This window comes from Panthera uncia, chromosome B4, assembly GCF_023721935.1.
Source record: "Panthera uncia isolate 11264 chromosome B4, Puncia_PCG_1.0, whole genome shotgun sequence".
In the NCBI taxonomy this organism is placed as follows: domain Eukaryota; kingdom Metazoa; phylum Chordata; class Mammalia; order Carnivora; family Felidae; genus Panthera; species Panthera uncia.
The window spans coordinates 2,013,939-2,037,018 of record NC_064809.1 but is presented as its reverse complement, the minus strand read 5'-3'; the positions used below and the strand labels follow the sequence as shown (position 1 = coordinate 2,037,018).

Sequence of the window (23,080 nt, the reverse complement as noted above, 5' to 3'; positions counted from 1 at the left end):
GCTAAAGAAAAAAAAAATGTGATGCATGTATTTTCTGTAAGGTCAAACTTCCCAGCTTAAAAAACCAGCTTGCCAGTGGCTACCTTGGAGCTGCAAGCAGCCTCTGATTATCGTCAGGAAAGGGTCACTCAGCAGGCATCTTGTGGAATGAGACCAGCTTCAGCTCCGGGCTCCACTGTTCCTGGCTTGTTTTAGAGGCTTCTCTAGGTCTTACTTTTGTCATCTACAAGTTTAAGGACAGGTTACAACAACAGTATCTTAACTCCTAGTTAAAATAAGTAGGAAAAAATCCTTGTACAAGGTCTGTTGCAAAAACGATCTATTTTAGCTATTAGAAGAGGTAGCCTAGTGGTTTAGGATTGAGACCCTGAGCCAGACACAGCTCCATACGCAGGGCCTGCCCTTCACTACACATGTGGTGATAATGAAGCCTACATCATAGTACCATTGTAAGAATTGTGTTAATATCTGAGCTCTGAGAACAAGGTCTGGCAGGTGCTATCCAGTATATAAATGCTAACTACATGGTTGTTCACAGGAATCCATCTTGAAGGAAGGTCCAGAGGATCTTCTACTTATAGAATACCAGCAAGTATGCAAAGTAGATACACCATATAAGATACATATATATACACACACAGGACTATATCAACATACATATATACCTATGCATGTGTATCAGCAAATGCTAGAAGAGGTCTGAATGTGCAGCAAAAGGGCAAGATCAATTCTCATAAACTGTACCCTCACAACTAGAGAAATTCATACAGTAATTCAATATGCCTCAGTGAGAGTAAACTTCTAAACTTCTTTAAAAGCTGAAACATGCTAGAAAGTATATAGGAGATAGTCCTACTTATAACATAGGTGTGAATCATAAGATATGACAGTACACAAAATCATATTTATAAGAAATACCTGAAAGCAAACTTACTACACGAATGTGTTCAATATCAACTCAAATGGTGAAAATTCTAGTGTAAGAATTGGGAACTTTAACACTTTCTGGTTCTGGGGGGAAATCGGATTGGTTTCACTGAATTTTTGCCAGGAAAAAAAACTATGTAGGGAAGAATGCTTGGTGAAGTAAAGAGAATCCAAAAGCATTTTGAAAACGTGCCGAGGGTTTACAAAATCTCCCCAGGCTAGAGAAACAGGACATCCCGAAAGTCAGAGACCCATAGTGACACGTTTGCCCTGATTCTCCTTTCGTTCAGTTTCAAATGTGTGCCTTCAAATTTTAATCCTTAACGTAAATGTACTCACCTTTGATGACACTTAAATGTTGGGCAATACTTGTCATGGAAAACCCCCCCAAAGGCTTGTTCATGACCATTCAATCTGTTTCTTGATTTTTATTAGACTCACCGTATCTTTTAAGATAGAATTCTCTGTTTTGAAACACAGAAGGTTTTTGATATTCCATAAACCACTGTAATTTAGGTCATATATGTCTTTAGGGTTTTTTTTTTTGTTTTTTTTTTAGCCATTTAAAAAAAATTTGACATGCCTAGGTCCTTAGGGTTTAAAAAGCAAAAGGCTTTAAGTTAGCAGGAAGTTAAGACAACAGTGATAATTAAACCCCAAAATCAATTTAAAACACACCAAAGTTTTACAGGCACCGGGGTGGCTCAGTCAGTTAAGAGTCCAACTCCAGATTCGGTCATGATCTCGCAGTTCACGAGTTCAAGTCCCACAAAGGGCTCTGTGCTGACCACTCGGAGCCTGCTTCGGATTCTGGGTCTCCCGCTCTCTCTGCTCCTCCTCCACTCTCTCTCAAAAATAAACATGAAAATTTTAAAACACACCCAAATTTTAATGTACAAAATGAATGAATTCTAGCATCCAACTATACAGCCATTCATCAAGAACTCAACTACAGCCCAAATGTCAATGATCAGTACCCCTTGGATTTTGAGCACCTGGATGTGGGCTACTTTACCCTTTACGTTAGAATTATTCTTGGCAAGCGTGTAGGACACAGGAAAAAAAGTTGGTCTTGATTAAACAGCATCACTGGATACACATCACATTGATTCTTGATTTCATACGTAGAAGGTACAGCAAACACCTTTTCCCCCCACCATGCTGTTTAAGGAATAGAATTAGAAGTACACCTCTGAGGGGCACCTGGGTGGCTCAGTTGGTTAAGTGTCTGACTTTGGCTCAGGTCATGATCCCACAGTTTGAGAGTTTAAGCCCTGTGTCGGACTCTGTGCTGGCAGCTCAGACCCCAGAGCCTCTTCAGATTCTGTCTCTCTCTCTCTCTCTCTCTCTGCCCCTGCCCCACTCACACTGTCTCCCAAAAATAAACATTTAAAAAATTTTTAAAAGCACACCTCTGAAACTCCTTGTTAACTCATTTCTATCATGACCTTCCTCAGAGTCAAGGTGCACCATTATGAATTTTGGGTCAAATGATTCCTGTGTTTTCCCTTAGAGTTTTACTACCTATGTATGCATTCTATTAATAGGTTACAGTTTTAAGTTTTCTGTATATTTACATACATTTATGCCTGACATTCATATACACACAAGAGTTCATGCATATGTGCTTATATATACACACACACATGTATGTACTTTTCTGTAAGTATACACTGCATGAAATTTTCTACAGCTTTTTTTTTTCCCCTCCCCCAGGGCTTCAGGATTCACTTATATCAATGAGGGAAGATGAAGTTCATGACTCATGCCCTTCTGGAGTTTTCGTTGAAGGGGTAGGTCAACTGCTTATTTTAGTACAAATATATTTAAGGCGTACGGTGTGGTGACCCGATATGTAGGTTGACATGATCACGACTGTCAAGCTGATAAACACCTCCTCTCCTCACATAGTTACCACTGTGACAGGCGCACCTAAAACCTACTCTTAGCACATCCAGTGTTCGATACAGAATTGCCAACTGCCATCCTCGTGCGGTTTAGGAGATCCCAGGACTCGGTCATTCCACAGAGCTGCCACTTTGCGCCCATTTCCCCACCACCTACTGTCGGCTTCTACACGTTCAACTTTTTAGATTTCAGGGGAGAGGTTTTTCTTCTGGGTCCGGCTTATTCCACTTAGCATGTCCTCCACATTCATCCATGGTGCTGCAAGTGACAGGGTCTCCCTTTTCACAGCTGAGCTTTTCACTATACCACAATTTCTGTATCCGTCTGTCAACAGGCACTTAAGTGGTTTCCTCATTTAAGCTATTAGGAATAGTTCATTTGAACTTGAGGGTGAATTCCAAAATCCCGATTTCATTTCGCCTGAGTAAATACCCAGAAGTGGTGGGCTAGATCACCTGGTAGTTCTAACTTTTTGAGGAACCTCTATACTGTTCTTCACAGTGGCTGCACCAATTTACACGCCCCCCCCCCCCCCAACAGTGCGTGAGTGTCCCTTTTCTCTATCTCCTCACCAACATTTGTGATCTTGTATTTTCTTAACAGCATGAGGTGATGGAGCTCACTGTAGTTTGGACGGACACTTCCCTTGATCAGTGGAGATAAGCCCCTTTTCATATCCTTGTAGGACATTTATACATAATTAAAAATGGGGAGACATTTCTCAAAATAAGTTTTTTCCCTCTTTACAGCTATTGATCCATAGGAGTTCGTTAGACATTTTGAATATTAACCCCTAATCGGTTACAGGGCTTGCAAGTATTTTCTCCCATCTTGCAGGGTGACTTCATTTTATTGACGGCTCCTCTTGGTATGTCAAAGTTGATAAGTTTGACGTAGTTGTGCTCATTCACTTTTGCTTTTGTTGCCCGTGTCTCAGTCACATCCCAAGAAGTTACTGCCAACGCCAATGTCAAGGAGCTATTTCATGTTCTCTCAGGAGTTTTGACGGGTTACTATTTAAAGTATTCTGTTTTAGTTCTTCTGCATGGTTTAAGGGTCCAATTTCATTCTTTTGCATGTGGATACTCCATTTTCCCAGTACCACTGAGGAGAATATATTGTGTATTTTTGGTGCCCTTGTCAGAAGCTGGTTCACCATATTTACTTGGATCTCCAGGCTCTCTATTCCCAAAGTCTATGCTAGTTCTCATGCCAGCGTCCTACCGTTATGATTAATGTTCACTTACAAAAAGCCCACAGCTAACGATCAACAATGGGGAAAGGTAAAAAGCTCTTCCTCTAACACTCAGCCCAAGGCAAGGATACTCACAGCACTTGTATTCAACACAATACTGTATTTAAGAGCAAGGGCTAGCAGGCCAAAAAAGAGAAGGTATTCAACTCAGAAGAGGAGTAAAACTATGCTTGCAGAAGACACGATCTCATAGGCAGAAAACCTTGAGGACTCCACACAACCACTAAAACCAAAATTCTATGAAGTGGAAGAACAGAAAACATACAAAAATAGTTGTATTTCTTTACATAAATTTCCATTAAAAGGAAACCAGAAAACAATCCCATTTAAAGTCCTATCAAGGGGCGCCTGGGTGGCGCAGTCGGTTAAGCGTCCGACTTCAGCCAGGTCACGATCTCGCGGTCCGTGAGTTCGAGCCCCGCGTCAGGCTCTGGGCTGATGGCTCAGAGCCTGGAGCCTGTTTCCGATTCTGTGTCTCCCTCTCTCTCTGACCCTCCCCCGTTCATGCTCTGTCTCTCTCTGTCCCAAAAATAAAAAAAAATAAAAAATAAAAAAAAAAATAAAGTCCTATCAAGAGGAGTTCTGGCTTAAGATGGCAATATAGGAAGAGAGAACTCATCTCCACAGAACCAAATTCCACCTACTAAACAGACCATTCCTCCGAAGAAAAACCGAGGGCAAGACAAAAAGCTTCCCAACTGAAGAGAGAACTGCAAGAGATGTGGACATGGTAACAAGAGGAACCCCCAACACTGCCACTGGGGATGGACAGTACGTAGGGACCAAGAACAGATCCCTCCGTGCTTGGGCAAGAGAAAAAAAAGCTGCAGTATTCAAGAGAAAGTAGCATGCAAAAGAGACAACACTAGGAACTCTGGGAAGCAGTGGAGAAGTTGCAGGAAAGTTCTGCAGGTCAGAGGGACTAGAGAACTACATGGTTTATGATGGAAAAGCATTGGTCATACAAAGAGACGTGAAAAGGAAGCTGGGTTGCAATACGTGTATTTGACAAAATACTTTTTAAAAAAGGCTCAGGAGACAAAGGAGGATAATATATAATCCTGAAGGGAATAATCCAACAAAGAGATACAACAATTTTAAGTATTTATGCACCAATATATAAAACTAAGAAATAGCAATATAGTAATAAGAGACTTTAACACCCCCCACATACATCACTGGATAGCTCAAACAGAAAACAAGGAAATGGCGGCTTTGAAGGACACATTCCACCATATAGATCTAACAGATACCTTCAGAACCATCCATCCTGAAATAGAATATACATTCTTTCTGAGTGCACATAGAACACTCTCCAACATTCTCTAGAATAGATCACCTAACTAGGCCACAAAACAAGTCTCAACCAGTTCATCAAGATTGAAGTCATACCATGCATCTTTTCTGACAAGGCTATGAAATTATCACAAGAAAAAAAGTCTGGAAAGAACACAAACACATGGAGGTTAAATAACAGTTTAACAATGAATGTCAGCCAGGAAACCAAAGAGGAAATAACAAAACACATGAAGACAAAATGAACACACAATGGTCCAAAATCTTTGGGATACAGCAAAAGCTATTCTAAGAGGAAGTTTATAGCAATTCAGGCCTACCTCAACAAGCAAGAAAGCTCTCAAGGTAAACTTACCTGAAGCAGCTAGAAAAACAAAACCAAAAACAGTAAAAGGAAATACAGATTTGAGCAGAAATAAGCAAAAATAGAAACAAAAATGGACCTATGAAACCAGAACCTGGTTCTTTGAGAAGATCAACAGAATTGATAAATCTTTAGCCAAAATCCTGGGCTGGGGGGAACCACACACAAAAAATTCCACAAAACTCAAAATCAGACTAGACCACCACAAAACTACAAAAGCTTACAAAGGATTATTATGAAAAATTATATGCCAATCCAGAGAAATGGATAGTTTCCTAGAAAAATATAAGGTCCCCAAACTGAATTACTAAGAAATAGAAAAAATTTTAACAGTCCAATTGCCAGCAATGAAACTGAATCAGTAATCAATTCCCAACATCACCACCACCTCTCCAGGACCAGACCACTTCACTTATAGACCACTTCAATTATACCAAACATTTAAAAAAGAATCCATACTGAAGCACCTGGGTGGCTCAGTCAGTGAAGTGACCCACTCTTAGTTTTGGCTCAGTTAATGATCTCATGGTTCATGAGTTTGAGCCCCATTTTGGGCTCCATGCTGATGGTGCAGAGCCTGCTTGGGATTCTCTCTCCTCCTCCCCCCTTGTCCTCCCTCAAAATAAACTTTAAAAAATTCTTTTTAAATATTTCAAGAAAAATCTATACCCTGTTCTTCTCAAACTATTCCAAAAAAAAATACAACAGAAAGGAGAGCTTCCAAATTCACTTTGGGAAGCCAGCTTTACCCTGATACTAAAAGTAGATAAAGACACTGGAAAAAAAAAATACTACAGCAGGTCACTATTTCTGATGAACATAGATGCAAAAATCCTTGGTATTAGCAACATTTTAATAGATACAGAAAAACATTTGACAAAGTATATCAATTCATGATAAAAAAAAAAAAACCCTCAACAAAATAGGTTTAGAGGGAACATAACATGGTGAGGACCATCTATGAAAAACTCATGACTATCATCCTCCTCTGTGGTGAAAAACAGCTTTTCCCCTCAAGATCAGGAAGACAAGGATCACATTCACCAATTTTTCTAAACATAATACTGGAAGTACTGGCCACATCCAGCCAAACAAAGAGGGATTTTGATAAAGAAACACTATCACTATTTTCAGATGACTGAATAGTACACATAGAAAATCCTGAAGATACTATCAAAGAAAACTACTGGAAGTAACAAAATCAGGCAAGTGGCAGGATACAAATTTAATGCCCAGACATTGGTAACATTTCTATCCCTTAACAAGGTTGCAGAAAATACAGAGACAATCCCATTTACAATTACACCAAAAATAATTACCTAGGAATAAACTTAACCCAAAGAGGTAAAAGACCTGTAACCCCAAAAACTAAAAACAAAATAAACACCAGTGAGAGAAATTGACACAAATGGAAAGATATTCCATCTGCATGAATCAGAAGTCATGATGTCAAAATGTCCATATTGCCCAATCTACAGATTCAATGCAATTGCTATCAAAATTCCAATGGCATTTTTCATAAAACTAGAACAGATTAATCTTAAAACTTGTATGGAACCACAGAATACCCCAAATAACCAGAGCAATCCTAAGAATAAAGCTGGAGGTAACAATTCTAGATTTAATATGTTACACAAAGCCATAATAATCAGAACAGTATGGTGTTAGCACAAAAATAGACACACAGATCAATAGAACAGAATGGAGAGCCAAGGAATAAACCTACAATTATATGGTCAATTTGTCTTTGACAAAGACAACATAGAGATGGCCTACAGACATGTAATGAGCAATATCGAGCAACTTCTCATCAGGGATATGTATAACAAAACCACAATACTACATTACCTCACAGCTGTTAGAATGGCTACAGTCAAAAACAACCAACTGATCCATCCATGTTGTTGCAAATAGCAAGATTTCATTCTTATGGCTGAGTGAAATAAAAGAAGTCAGGAATAGCATGATTTCACTCCTATGCAATTCAAGAAAAAAGAACCCCCCACCTCAAAATACCCCGAGACTCTTAACTATAGAGAACCGATGGTTATCAGAAGGGAAGTGGGTGGGAATATGAAGTATGTGGAGGGTTTTAAAGAGTACTTTTCATGAAGATCACCCAGTAATATACAGAATCATTCAATCCCCAGATTGCACACCTGAGACTCATGTAACACTGTATGTTAATTATACTAGAATTAAAATTTTGAGACTGAAGTACTTAATACAGCCTCTTCAGATAACCAAAGTAGTTGTGCAGCAAGAGAAAATTAAATTGAAAGGAAATGGCCGTAAGTGGATATAAGGAAAATATGAATAAAAAGGTGTAAATTATGACAATGTATATGTAAGATGTGGAGAAGTAAAAAAGGGAAATTTTTTTTTAAGAATAGGACTGAACTTAAGTCACCAAATATGGACCCCTATTTACTTAGGTTATGTATGAACCTCATGGTCTCCACAGACCCAAAACCTAGGATATCCCCCTAAAAAAAACAAGTCTAAACATTATACTCATTGATTGGAAAGAACAAGATGAAACTTTGTACAAAACAAGAAAACATTTTTAAATGGTAATTAAGTACATATCAAAAAAATACTTTAGATTATCTAAATTCTCAAATCTAAAGACAGAGTGGCAGAATGGAGAAAAAGGGATCTGTATGCTGCCTATAAAAGGCTCACATCAGACCTAAAGATCTATATAAACAAAGTGAAGGAACAGAGGAACATTCACCATGCAAACTGAAGTACAAAAGGAAAGCAAGAGTAGCAATACTTATAGCAGACAAAATATACTCTAAAACAAAGACCATAACAAGAGACTAAGACAACCATTACACATTGATAAAGGGACCTAATCAACAAGATGACATAACATTGTAAATATCACAAGTGCTCTCCTTAATACCCATCATCCATTTAGCCCATCCCCTGAGGAGCACTGGGTCTTTTAGGTAAGAGATGAATCACTAAATTCTACTGACATCAATATTACACTATGTTAGCTAGAATTTAAAAACTTGATACAAAAAAAAAAAAAAAGATGTAAATGCCTATGTACCCAACCCTGAAGCATCTAAATACATAAAGCAAACATTGACAAAAAACTAATAGCAATGCAATAGTTTGGGACTAAAACTGCATTTACATCAATGGATCGATAATCCAGAGAGGAAATCAATGAGGCAACAAGGTCTTTGACACATTGGATCAGATGGACCTAACATATCCAGAACATTCTGTTGAAAAATGGAATACATATTCAAGCACAGATGGAACATTTTCCAGAATAATGTATTCAGCTGTAAAACAAACCTCAATAGATTTAAGTTTGAAATCATACTATGCTTTTTTCTGGTCACAACAGTATAAAACTAGAAGCTTAAAAAAATAACAGGACAAAAACCAAACACATGGATACATGGAGGCAACCAATGGGTCAATTAAGCAATCAAAGAAGAATTTAAAAAATATATAGATACAAATGAAAACAGTCTGAAAAATCTCTGGGACACAGCAGGAATAGTTTCAAGAGGGAATTCTAGAGCATTACAGGCCTACCTCAAGAAACAAGTTCAAACAATCTAACTTTACACCTATAGGAAATAACAGACTAAACTACAGAAAATTAGTGAAATCAAGAGCTAATCCTTTGACAAGGTTGACAAACCATTAGTCAGACTCAAAAAAAAAAAAAAAAAAGGACTCAAATCATAATATCATACAAATACAAAGGATTATAACAATACTATGAAAAACCATATGCTAACAAACTTGGCAACCTAGAAGAGATGGATAAATTCTGAGAAACAATCTTCCAAAAATGAACCAGGAGGAAATAGATCATCTGGACAGATGGATTACAAGTAACAAAATTGAACTGGTAATCAAAAGACTACCAAAAAACAAAAGTTCAGGACAAGATGGGTTCACAAGTGAATTCTACCATTTAAATATGAGTTCACACTTATTCTCCTCAAACTATTCTGAAAAAAATAGAAAAGGAAAATATTACCCTGATACCAAAACTAGATGAAGACCCCACACAAAAAGGAAACTATAGGCCAATTTCCCTGAAATATAGAAAAATCCTGAGCAAAATAATGGCAAAACACCTAAAACGATACATCAAAAAGATCATTCACCACAATCAGGTGGGATTTATTCCTGGATTCCAAGAATGGTTCAATACTCACAGTATTGGGTATTTACCCAGGAAAAACAAAGCCATTAACTTGAAAAGATATGTGCCTCTACGTTTATTGCAGCATTATTTGCAACAGCCAAGACCTAGAAGCAACTTAAGGGTCCATCAGATGAATGGATAATGATGATGCGTGTATATACAATGGAACATCACACAGCCTTTAAAAAGGAGGAAATCGTGGCATTTCCAACAACATGGATGGACCTTGAGGTTACTATTCTTAGTCAAATCATACTAAGACAAATACCATATGATTCTACTCATAAATGCAATCTAAAAAATAACGGAAAAAGAATGAGAACTATAGAGAATTGATGGTTGCCAGAGTAGAGAGTGGAGGGGGAGGGGATGATCAAAATGTGTAGAGGGAGATACAGGCCTCCTTGTGGATTAAGTTCCAGAAATGAGAAGCAAAGCATAAGGAATACAGTCAATAATATTGTAATAGCAATGTAGTAGGGCAAGTGATAGTTCTACTCATGAACACAGTATATGGTATAAACTTGTCTCATCACAAAGTTGTACACCGAGAAATAACTATATGAACTATACTAAAAAAGTCCATTAGCATAACAACTTGTATAAAATGGACATTTAGGAGTCCATTTATCCAAGGAAGATCCATACACTGAAAATTATAAAGAACACTGATTAAAGACACTGAAGACACAAATGAAAGATCTCCCTATTTCATGGATTGGAAGAACATTATTAAAAAAGTCCTTCCTATGCAAAGCATTCTACAAATTCAATTTAATTATCCAAATTTCAAAGAAATTTTTCACAGAAAATTCTAGAATTCATACATAATCATAGATCCTGAATAGAAGTAATCCTGAGATAAAGAATTGGTGAGGGTGAAGATGGCAGAACAGCATGGAAATTTTTTTTGTGTGTCTCACATCCATGAAATACAGCCAGACCAACACTAAACCATCTTGCACACCTAGAAAACTGATTTGAGGATTAACACAACAATCTGCACAACCTGAACCACAGAACTAAGAGAAAAATTTTTTTTTCAATTTCTATTAAAAATATTTTTCCTTTAGTTTTTACATTTTTTGCTTTTATGTAATTTTTTCAAATTCTATTTTACATCCATTTTATTTTAGTCTACTACAGTGTATTCACTTTTTCAAATTTTAAAGTGATTTTTTTTCATTTTTCTTGAATACAGAAAAATTCATTTTTATTTTTAATTTTATTAAAATATTGTTCTTTAATTTTTTCCACTATATTCTTTACTTTTGTGTAAGTTTTTTCAAATTCTATTTTACTCCCATCATCACATTTTAGTCTCTTCAGTGTATTCATTTTTTTCAAATTCTCAAATGATTTCTTCCCCTTTTCCTGCAATCTTTCAAACCACTTTCAACACCCAGACCAAAACACACCCAGGATCTAGCATCACTTATTCGATTTTGTGTATTTTTAATTTTAATATTTTTTTTAATTTTTTTTAATTTTACTTTTTCTACCTCAATTCCTTTTCTCCCTTCAAAATGACAAAACAAAGCAATTCACCCCAAAAGAAAGAACACGAAGAAACGACAGCCAGGGATTTAACCAAAACAGATAGAAGATGTCTGAACCAGAATTTAGAATCCCAATACTACTAGTTGGTAGTCGAAAATAGATTAGACTCCCTTTCTGCAGAGATAAAGGTAAAAAAAAAAAAAAATAGCCAGAACAAAATTAAAAATGTTATAACTGAGCTGCAATCACAGATGGATGCAGCGGCAGCAAGGATGGATGAGGCAGAACAGAGAACCAGTGTTACAGAGGACAAACTTATAGAGAATAAGGAAGCAGAAAACAAGAGGGAGATTAAGTCCAAAGAGCAGTATATAAGAATTAGAGAAATCAGTGACTCATTAAAAAGGAACAACGTCAGAATCATAGGCATCTCAGAAGAGGAAGAGAGAAATGGGGGTAGAAGGGTTATTGTGAGCAGATCATAGCAGAATACTTTCCTAACCTGGGGAAAGACACAGACATCAAAATCCAGGAAGCACAGAGGACCCCCATTAAACAAAAACCAACTATCAACAAGGCATATCATAGTCAAATTCAAAAAATACTCAGGCAAGGAGAGAATCACAAAAGCAGCAAGGGAAAGAAAAAAAAAAAAGTCCCTAACCTACAAGGGAAGACAGATCACATTTGCAGCAGACCTACTGACAGAAACTTGGCAGGCCAGAAAGGAGTGGCAGGATACATTCAATGTGCTGAATCAGAAAAATATGCAACCAAGAATTCTTTATCCAGCAAGGCTGTCATTCAAAATTGGAGAAAGTGTCCCAAACAAAAGTTAAAGGAGTTTGTGACCACTAAACCAGCCCTGCAAGAAATTTTAAGGGGGACTCTGAGGGGAGAAAGATGGAAAAAATATATATGTATTCATGGGTGTGTGTATACCAATACACACACATACACCAAAAGCAGCAAAGATTAGAACACCACCAGAAACTCCAACTCTGTAAGAACATAATAGCAATAGATTCCTATCTTACAGTACTCACTCTAAACGTCAATGGACTCAATGCTCCAATCAAAAGACATAGGGTAACAGGATGGATGAGAAAACAAGCTCCATCTATATGCTGTTTACAGGAGACCCACTTTAGACCTACAGATACCTTCAGATTGAAAATAAGGGGATGGAGAACCATCTATCATGCTAATGGTCAACAAAAGAAACCCAGAGTAGCCATACTTTTTTTTTTTTTTAATTTTTTCAACATATGAAATTTGTTGTCAAAATGGTTTCCATGCAACACCCAGTGCTCATCCCAAAAGGTGCCCTCAATACCCATCACCCACCCTTCCCTCCCTCCCACCCCCCATCAATCCTCAGCTTGTTCTCAGTTTTTGAGAGTCTTATGCTTTGGCTCTCTCCCACTCTAACCTTTTTTTTCTTCCCCTCCCCCATGGGTTTAAGTTTCTCAGGATCCACAGAAGAGTGAAAACATAGGGTATCTGTCTTTCTCTGTATGGCTTATTTCACTTAGCATAACACTCTCCAGTTCCATCCACGTTGCTGCAAAGGGCCATATTTCATTCTTATTGCCACATAGTACTCCATTGATAAACATTGGGGGACAAGTGCCCCTATGCATCAGTACTCCTGTATCCCTTGGGTAAATTCCTAGCAGTGCTATTGCTGGGTCATAGGGTAGGTCTATTTTTAATTTTCTGAGGAACCTCCACACTGTTTTCCAGAGTGGCTGCACCAATTTGCATTCCCACCAACAGTGCGAGAGGGTTCCCGTTTCTCCACATCCTCTCCAGCATCTATAGTCTCCTGATTTGTTCATTTTGGCCACTCTGGCATGAGGTGATATCTGGGTGTGGTTTTGATTTGTATTTCCCTGATAAGGAGCGACATTGAGCATCTTTTCATGTGCCTGTTGGCCATCTGGAGGTCTTTAGAGAAGGGTCTGTTCATGTTTTCTGCCCATTTCTTCACTGGGTTGTTTTTCGGGTGTGGAGTTTGGTGAGCTCTTTATAGATTTTGGATACTAGCCCTTTGTCCAATATGTCATTTGCAAATATCTTTTCCCATTCCGTTGGTTGCCTTTTAGTTTTGTTGGTTGTTTCCTTTGCTGTGCAGAAGCTTTTTATCTTCATAAGGTCCCAGTAGTTCATTTTTGCTTTTAATTCCCTTGCCTTTGGGGATGTGTTGAGTAAGAGATTGCTACGTAGAGTAGCCATACTTCTATCAGACAATCTAGACCTTAAAATAAAGACTGTATCAAGAGATGCAGAAGGACATTATATCCTAATCAAGGGGTCTATCCACCAAGAAGACCTAACAATTGTAAACATTTATGCACCAAATGTGTAGCACCCAAATATATAAATCTATTAATCACAAACATAAAGAAACTCATCGATAGTACTACCATAATAGGAGACTTCAGCACCCCACTCACAGCAATGGACACATTATGTAATCAAAAAATCAACAAGGAAACAATGGCTTTGAATGACACACTGGATCAGATGGACTGAACAGATATTCACATTTCATCCTAAAGCAGAATATACATTCTTCTCCAGTGCACATGGAATGTTCTCCAGAATAGACTATACTGGGACACAAATCAGCCCTAAGCACAAAAAGATCAAGATCATACTGTGCATATTTTCAGACTACAACACTACGAAACTCAAAATCAACCACAAGAAAAAGTTTGGAAAGGTAACAAATACTTGGAGACTTAAAATCCTACTAAAGAATGAATGGGCTAACCAAGAAGTTAATGAAGTTAAAAAGTATACAGAAGGCAATGAAAATAACCCAAAACCTCTGGGAGGCAGTCATAAGTATATAGCAATCCAGGCTTTCCTAAAGAAAGATCTCAGATACACAACCTAACCTTATGCCTTAAGGAGCTGGAAAAATAGCAAATAAAACCCAAAACCAGCAGAAGACAGGAAATTATCAATAAAGATTAAAGCAGAAATTAATGCTATAGAAACCAAAAAAAAAAACCTAACAGATTAAGGAAACCAAAAGCTGGTTCTTTGAAAGAATTAAAATTGATAAACCACTAGCCAGTTTTATCAAAAAGAAAAAAGACCTAAATAAAATCAAGAATGAAAAAGGAGAGATCACAACACAACAGAAATAAAAACAGAATATTATGGGCAATCTGGAAGAAACAAATTCCTACACACATATGCACTACCAAAATTGAACCAGGAAGAAACAAATTTGAACAGACCCATAACCAGTAAGGAAATTGAATTAGTAATCAAAAATCTGCCAAAAACAAGAGTCCAGGGCCAGATGGCTTTCCAGGATAATTCTACCAAACATTTAAGGAAGAGTTAACACCTATTCTCTTGAAGCTATTCCAAAAAACAGAAATGGAAGGAAAACTTCCAAACTCAATGAAGCCAGGATTACCTTGATTCCAAAACCAGACAGAGACCCCACTAAAAAGGAGAACTATAGACCAATTTCCCTGATGAACATGGATGCAAAAATCCTCAACAAGGTATTAGCCAACCGGCTCCAACAATACATTAAAAAAAATTACTCACCACGACCAAGCAGGATTTATACCTGGGATGCAGGGCTGGTTCAATATCCGCAAAACACTTCACATGATTCATCACATCAATAAAAAGGACAAGAACCAGAAGATCCTCTCAACAGATGCAGAGAAAGCATTTGACAAAATATACCATCCTTTCTTGATAAAAACCCTCAAGAAAGTAGGGATAAAAGGAGCATACCTCGAGATCATAAAAGCCATATATAAAAGACCTAGTGCTAATATCATCCTCAATGGGAAAAAACTGACAGCTTTCCCCCTAAAGTCAGGAACAAGACAGGGATGTCCAGTCTTACCACTGTTATTCAACATAGTATTGGAAGTCTTAGCCTCTGCAATCATACAACACAAAGAAATAAAAGGCATCCAAATCAGCCAGGAGGAGGTCAAATGTTCACTCTTCACAGTTGACAGGATACTTTATATAGAAAACCCAGAAGATTCCACCAAAAAACTGCTAGAATTGATTCACGAATTCAGCAAAGTTGCAGGATATAAAAATCAATGCACAGAAATCAGTTGCATTCCTATACACCAACAATGAAATGACAGAAATCCAGGAATCTATCCCATTTACAGTTGCACCAAAAATCATAAAATACCTAGGAATAAATCTAACCAAAGAGGTGAAAATTCTATACACTGAGAACTATAGAAAGCTTATGAAAGAAATTGAAGACACAAAAAAGAAATGGAAAAAGATTCCACGCTCCTGGACAGGAAGAACAAATATTGTTAAAATGTTGGTACTACCCAAAGCAATCTACATAGTCAATGCAATCCCTATCAAAGTAACACCAGCATTCTTCACAGAGCTAGAACAAATAATCCTAAGATTTGTATGGAACCAGAAAAGACCCCAAATAGCCAAAGCAATCTTGAAAAAGAAAACCAAAGGAGGTGGCATCACAATCCCAGACTTCAAGCTATACTACAAAGCTGTGATCATCAAGACAGTATGGTACTGGCACAAGAACACACAGATCAATAAAACAGACAACCCAGAAATGGACCCACAAACATATGGCCAACTCATCTTTGACAAAGCAGGAAAGAATATCCAATGGAATAATGACAGTCTCTTCAGCAAGTGGTGCTGGGAAAACTGGACAGCGACATGAAGAATGAACCTGGACCACTTTCTTACACCATATGCAAAAATAAGTTCAAAATGGATGAAAGACCTAAATGTAAGACAGAAAGCCATGAAAATCCTCGAGGAGAAAGCAGGCAAAAACCTCTTCAACCTCGGCCGCAGCAACTTCTTACTCAACACATCTCCAGAGGCAAGGGCAACAAAAGCAAAAATGAACTACTGGGACCTCATCAAAATAAAAAGCTTCTGCACAGCAAAGGAAACAATCAGCAAAATTAAAAGTCAACTAACAGAATGGGAGAAGATATTTGCAAGTGACATATCAGATAAAGGGTTAATACCCAAAATCTATAAAGAACTTATCAAACTCAACACCCAAAAAACAATCCAGTGAAGAAATGGGCAAAAGACATGAATAGACACTTCTCCAAAGAAGACATCCAGATGGCCAACCAACACATGAAAAAATGCTCAACATCACTCATCAGGGAAATACAAATCAAAACCATAATGAGATAGTACCTCACACCTGTCAGAATGGCTAACATTAATAACTCAGGCAACAACAGATGTTGGCAAGGATTTGGGGAAAGAGGATCTCTTTTGCACTGTTGGCAGGAATGCAAGCTGGTGCAGCCCCTCTGGAAAACAGTATGGAGGCTCCTCAAAAAACTAAAAATAGAACTACTCTATGACCCAGTAATTGCACTACTAGGCATTTATCCACAGGATGCAGTGTGCTGTTTCAAAGGGACACATGCACCCACGTTTATAGCAGCACTATCGACAATAGCCAAAGTATGGAAAGAGCCCAAATGTCCATCAACAGATGAATGGATAAAGAAGATGTGATGATATTACACACACACACACACACACACACACACACACACACACACACACACAAAATGGAGTATTACTTGGCAATCAAAAAGAATGAAATCTTTCCATTTACAATTACATGGATGGAACTGGGGGGGTATTATGCTAAGTGAAATTAGAGAAAGACAATCATGATTTCACTTCTATGAGGACTTTAAGAGACAAAACAGATGAACATAAGGGAAGGGAAATAAAAGTAATATAAAAACAGGGAGGGGGACAAAACAGAAGAGACTCAAATATGGAGAACCGAGGGTTACAGGAGGGGTTGCGGGAGGGGGGATGTGCTGAAAGGGTAAGAGGCATTAAGGAATCTACTCCTGAAATCATTGTTGCACTATATATTAACTGATACAGATGTAAATTTAAAAAAGTTAAAATAAAAAAAAAAAAAAGAACTGGTGGGGTACCTGGGTGGCTCAGTTAAGCGTCTGACCCTTGATTTCAGCTCAGGTCACAAATGTCACACGATTCACAAGCTCAAGCCCCATGTTGGGCTCCACACTGAGCATGGAGTCTGCTTGGGATGCTCTCTCTGCCCCTCCCTGGCTCTCAAAAAAACTTAACAGGCTCTGTGCCATAGGTCTTGGTAATGAATCTTTAGGTCTGACACCTAAAGCATAAGCAACAAGGAGCAGAACTACAACTAAAAAGCTCCTACACAGTAAAAGAACAAAGTGAAAGGGCAACAGAGTGGCGAAAGATTTTCAGACCATATCTGATAAGGAGTTAATCTACAAAATGTATTAAAAAACTCCCACAAAAGCAGGGAAAAAAAATAATCCAATAAAGACACTCTACTAATAGCCAACAGGTACGTGAAAAATGCTCAACCATTAGCCATTAGAAAACACATCAGAACCACAAGGAAGCATCACCTCACACCTGTTAGACAGGCTATATAAAAGGGGTAACAGATGCCGGTGTTGAGAAACAGGAAGTCTGTTTTTAAGGTTATTTGGGGGGGGGGGGGGGGGAGAAGCAGTAAAGGGAGGGAGACAAAATCCCAAGCAGGCTCCACACGGTCAGTGCAGAGCCCAACGCGGGGCTAGAAGTCACAAACCGTGAGATCATGACCAGAGCCAAAGTCAGACGCTTGACTGATATGGTATACACACACCTGCCTGTAGAGTATTGCTCAGTCCTAAGAAAGGAGGAAACACGGCTATTTCCAACAGCACAGACAGACATTGAGGGCATTACCACCAAGCAAAATAAGCCAGAGGAAAACCTACTGCCTGATGTCACAGTTTGCATCTAAAAACAAAAGCCAAACCCATCAGATTTGTGGTTACCAGAGACCCGGGCCAGATGTCAGGGAATGGAGAAGGTGGCAAAAAGGCACAGGGTTTGAACTGTAAGATAAGCAAGCGTTCACGATGTAATGTAAAAACTGTATCACTGCTGTATGATGTATGCCCAAGTTGTTGGGAGTAAACCCTAAGAGTTCTCATTCCAAGGAAAGAATAGAAAACTTCTGGTTTTATCTTACCTATAGGAGATGACGGATGTTAGCTAAGCTCGTTGTGGTAATCACGATACACGTTGTCAAACCTTTATGCTGTATGGTTTATTAAATTCAGGATTGACCCTCATGACTCTCTGGAAACTGGCAAGACCAGGATATGGCTCACGGCACCATCACCAACGTCATCCATCACCAACATAGACCACACGTCAACAAACCCCAGTGCCAGCTTCCCAGAAGCTATTCTTCCACACCACCCCATCCTGACTTTTACAGAAATCACTTTTCGTGTTTTACCCCATCACAGGTGCTCAACACCAGTTCAATTTTGACTTTCGTGAAAGTGCAGTTCTGAGCTTAGTTTGCTGTTGTGCAAATCATGGATTTAGTACCATGAACTAATGTTTTACTGCAAATGCTAACACTCCACTGAGTGTCCTACGACACAGGTATCTATTATGCTTTTGAGGCATTTTTACCCCAGTCTGTCGCTTTTGTAAATAACGCCTACTCTCCAACGTGTATACGGGCACATAGTTCTGTAGGGAAATATGTTTGAAAGGCTTTCCAAGTCAGTCTTAATTTATGCAACTCTAGTGGCCTATGCTAAATTGTTCTCAAAAGTGCTTGAAAATGATTCAAACTCCATTATTTTCTGCATATGAGAGCACTGCTGGTTCTATATACATATTGCAAATACGTGTTACCCCTGTGGTATGTCCCTTTATTCCAGTCTTTCCATAAACACAAGTTCTTAATTATAATGTCCAATTAGTTACTGGTTCCTCCAGACTTTTCTCCACGGTTTATGAAAACGTTCTAGAATTGAGAAGGCTATGCTGCTATTTTGTATCCACAATGCTTATGTTTGCAATGATACAGAGTAAGCAGCTTTTTAAAATATGGTTCTACAAGTAACCAGTTTCTGCAGGCCCCCTACTACATTGTATTTTTCCATCCTGGAGTAATTTATCTTAATTACAGTAACTTAAAAAAAAAAAAAAGCTACAGTAGGAGCGCCCTGGGTGGCTCAGTCGGTTAAGTGACTTTGGCTCAGGTCATGATCTCAGTTTGTGAGCTCAAGCCCTGTGTAGGGCTCTAGGGCTGACAGCTGGGACCCTGGAGCCTGCTTCGGATTCTGCATCTCCCTCTCTCTCTGCCCCTCCCCTGCTTGTTCTCTCAAAAAATATTAAAAAAAAAAAAAAAGCTACAGTAATCCAGTAGAGGAAGCTTTCCCACCAATTTTCTCCTAAATTTTTGGCTATTCTTGACTTTTTATCCCCATGTAGGTCTTAGAGTCATCTTATCAAGCTTCATAATCTGTTATTTTCATTAGAGATTCAAGTAATCTATATTTGGAGGGATAATTAACATTTTCATAATCCCCTTTGTCTTGTTTTCGTATTAAGGCAATCCTGGCCTCAAAGATGGGTGGGGTTTATTATCTGAAAGTTTCAAATTTGTCTTTATATTTTGTAGAGTATCTTAAAATATGGCCTCAGAAATTACTTCAGGTGTGTGTGGTGGCTCAGCTGATTGAGTGTCCGTCCAACTCTTGACTTTGGCTCAGACATGATTCACCGTTCACAGGTTTGAGCCCCTAGTCCAGCTTTGCTGACCATGCAGAGCCTGCCTGGGATTCTCTGCCCCTCCCCACCGTACGCTCAAAAAGAATGTTTTAGTTGGTTTAGATTGCATTTTTCCAGTTAATTACCTTAAATTTAGATCAAATATAGAAGTCAGTCAAGATCTTAGTTTTATCTACGTCCATTTGTATTTAACATCACCACTGACGTGTTTAAATCTTTTTCATTCTACTTGCATTACTTGTTCTTTGTCCCCTGTTTTAGTCTTTTAAAAACTTTTCGGATTTTCCTTCTAGTCTATTAAACACAATGTTTGAAGAGAGCAGGGAGACGATTGGGTTATCTCACAACCAACTTCCACCTTTCATTTATCGAGCTGTAAATTCCATGGGACTTCTGGCTTGTCCAGATATTTGCCCAACCACGATCCATTCATCAGAGGATGCACTTAGAAAATCCAGGAACATTTAAAGTATAGAAAAACCATTTGCAGAGGGATCAAGAGTAGGAAGGCATCAGAGTTCTTAAGTTTACCTGAGCTTTTTAGATAAAAGATGTGAGGCAGACGTTTAAGAATGAACATCTTGTAAAGTTCTTTTCCAGGGAAGCAGGAGTACAGGGGAGGCAGTGTGGAGAAGAACCGATGAAGGGAGGTACTGAGCAGACCCCAGCATCAGGGACAAGCATGGCTGACTGCCCAGTGTTCCAAGACATTTTCACAAAGACCTTACACAGGAGATTTAGAACAGGCGATCTAGGGAAACCACAGAGAAGGCAAGCTCCAGCTCTGCCCTAATTCTCCCTCCTCCCATAGGTCAAAGGTCACCGCTCTACAATTTCCCATCACACCACCTTGCCCCTTTCAGGAGGGCCCTGGAGAGCCCAGGAATCCACTAAGTGCAGGACAGCCAGGAGAGAGGGGCAGGGGTCTCACTCTGTCCATCTGCTGCTGCGTGTGGCCCAGATTCACGGCAGGAGAGGCCCAAACATCAACCCTGCTCTGACAACTTATCCAGAACACCAACTACAGTGGTCTGGCCAAAACCCAAGTCTCAGGGAGAAGGGGAGATATGTGAAGGTCCAGGAGCAGGGTTATGTGCAGGACTGTTCACACTCTTCCTCAGACCTGCTGGACCCTATATCACACTTCTATCAGGGCCTTGAAGGGGATGCCCTCCATTCTCGCCCCCAAGAGACCTACGGATTCGAAGCCTCAAGTGATGGCATGCTGTATTCTCCTACAGAAGTCAGAAGACAGTCGGCAAAGCAGATGCTAGTTCCCCTTAGTGTAGGTGGTGCTGTGTTGTAAATGCTACCAGTTACCTTCCCCCACCCCTGCCAGCTCGTTTAGATTTGCCTCACCTTTAACCAGAACTCAGGTTTGGGCTGCAGGGGTGATGGGAGCACAGTCTTCTAACACCCTGTCGCTTCTGACTGCCAGGATCTCCCTCTCTGTTATTGGTGAGCTGAGTACACAAGCACAGAGAGCTGGCCTAGTGAATAGCGGACTCCCCCCACGTCGGTCTAGAAGTCCTTGGTAAATGTGATGCTTGGCTGGGTTCTCTTCCCTGGTTTTCAGATTTTAACTAGTTTCTTCAGATTTTAAATTTCCCAGTTATGGCGAACTCTATGCTTTGCATTTATTCTGTACTTGACTCCTAGGACTTTTTGAATCCTGAGAGTATCAGCTTGGGAAAGTTTTTAGTCCTCTCCAATCCATTGTTCCAATTTACCTGCTTCTCCAACTACAGCAGGGGAGGAGCAGAGAGAGGGAGGGATACACCGAATCTGAAAGCAGGCTCCAGGATCTGAGCTGTCAGCACAGAGACTGACATAGGGCTCGAAACCCACGAACCATGAGATCCTCACCTGAGCCAAAGTTGGAAGTTAACTGAGCCACCCAGGCACCCGTTTGTCCTATTTTTAGACAATGTTTTGTTTCCAAATGTGTAAAAATGCTTAAAGGCCTTATCCTTCTGATTTGTTGTACTGTGTTTTTAGGTCATGTACCCTCAATGCAGACTTTTTGCCAAAACTCCTGGTCCTTGAAGTCAGATAGGAGAAATAGCAAATGTAACCCTTTATTAACTGTATGGTTACCTTTCCCAGTGTCCTTTGCAGATTCGAGTTCCTCTCTAGTGTCTTACTTCTGCCTCAAAGATTCCATTAGTTCTGGAAGAAAAGATTTAGCAACTTAAGCATTGGGCTATTTTCTCCATTTTTTAAAGTTACTTGTGATCCTTATTTTTTGCCCCCCCCCCCATCTTTGAATATGGCATCGCAAGGACTCCCAGCCTCCAGAGTTACTGAGGAGAGCTAGGAAATAGGCTGTATCAGCTTGTAGGGGCTCCCTTAGAGACGAGGAGTCCTTTCCTCCTGGCTAATAATTGCTTCGGTTTTTGACAAGTAAATGCTGCATGTGTCCAGGTGTGACTCACTTTTGGTTTATTTCACTTGAGTTTAACATTTTTAAAGTTTCCAGCCATTTCCTTCAAGCATCCTGTTTTCCCTTTTCCCTCCTCTAATACTGCATTATTCACATGTTTATGTTGAATAAGATCTCATAGGTCTAAATCTTCATTTTCCCTCATTCTTGATGTTCTTTTGAATGAATAATGTCAAGTATCTTCAAAATACTGATTCTTCAGGGCACTGGGTGGCTCAGTCAGTTAAGCATTCGATTTCAGCTCGGAGTTTGAGCCCCGTGTTGGGTTCTGTGCCGACAGCTCAGAGCCTGGAGCCTGCTTCCGATTCTGTATCTCCCTCTCTCTCTGCCTTTCCCCACTCATGTGGTGGTCTCGGTCTCTAAAAAAATGAGTAAACATTTTTAGAAGTTTCAAAATACTGATTTTTTTAACTGCTCAAATCTGCTGGTGAGCCTTTCCGTAAAATTTTTACCCCAAGTGTAGCTCCCATCTGTCACCACTCAAGGCTACTCTGACTATATTCCCTATACTGTACCTTTCATCCCTGTGAATTAATTCTGTAACTGAAAGCCTTTACCTCTCCAGTATCATTT

General features: G+C 39.1%; 1 long non-coding RNA gene across 1 annotated transcript; it reads right to left on the bottom strand.

Moving 5' to 3' along the window:
- Window positions 1-89: 89 nt before the first annotated feature.
- On the bottom strand, window positions 90-22,860 carry LOC125918476 (uncharacterized). The gene is made up of 3 exons (XR_007456452.1): window positions 22,500-22,860; window positions 22,162-22,233; window positions 90-223 (listed from the first exon to the last, which is right to left on the bottom strand). It is a non-coding gene; the product is annotated as an uncharacterized LOC125918476 (long non-coding RNA).
- Between the last annotated feature and the right edge of the window lie 220 nt (window positions 22,861-23,080).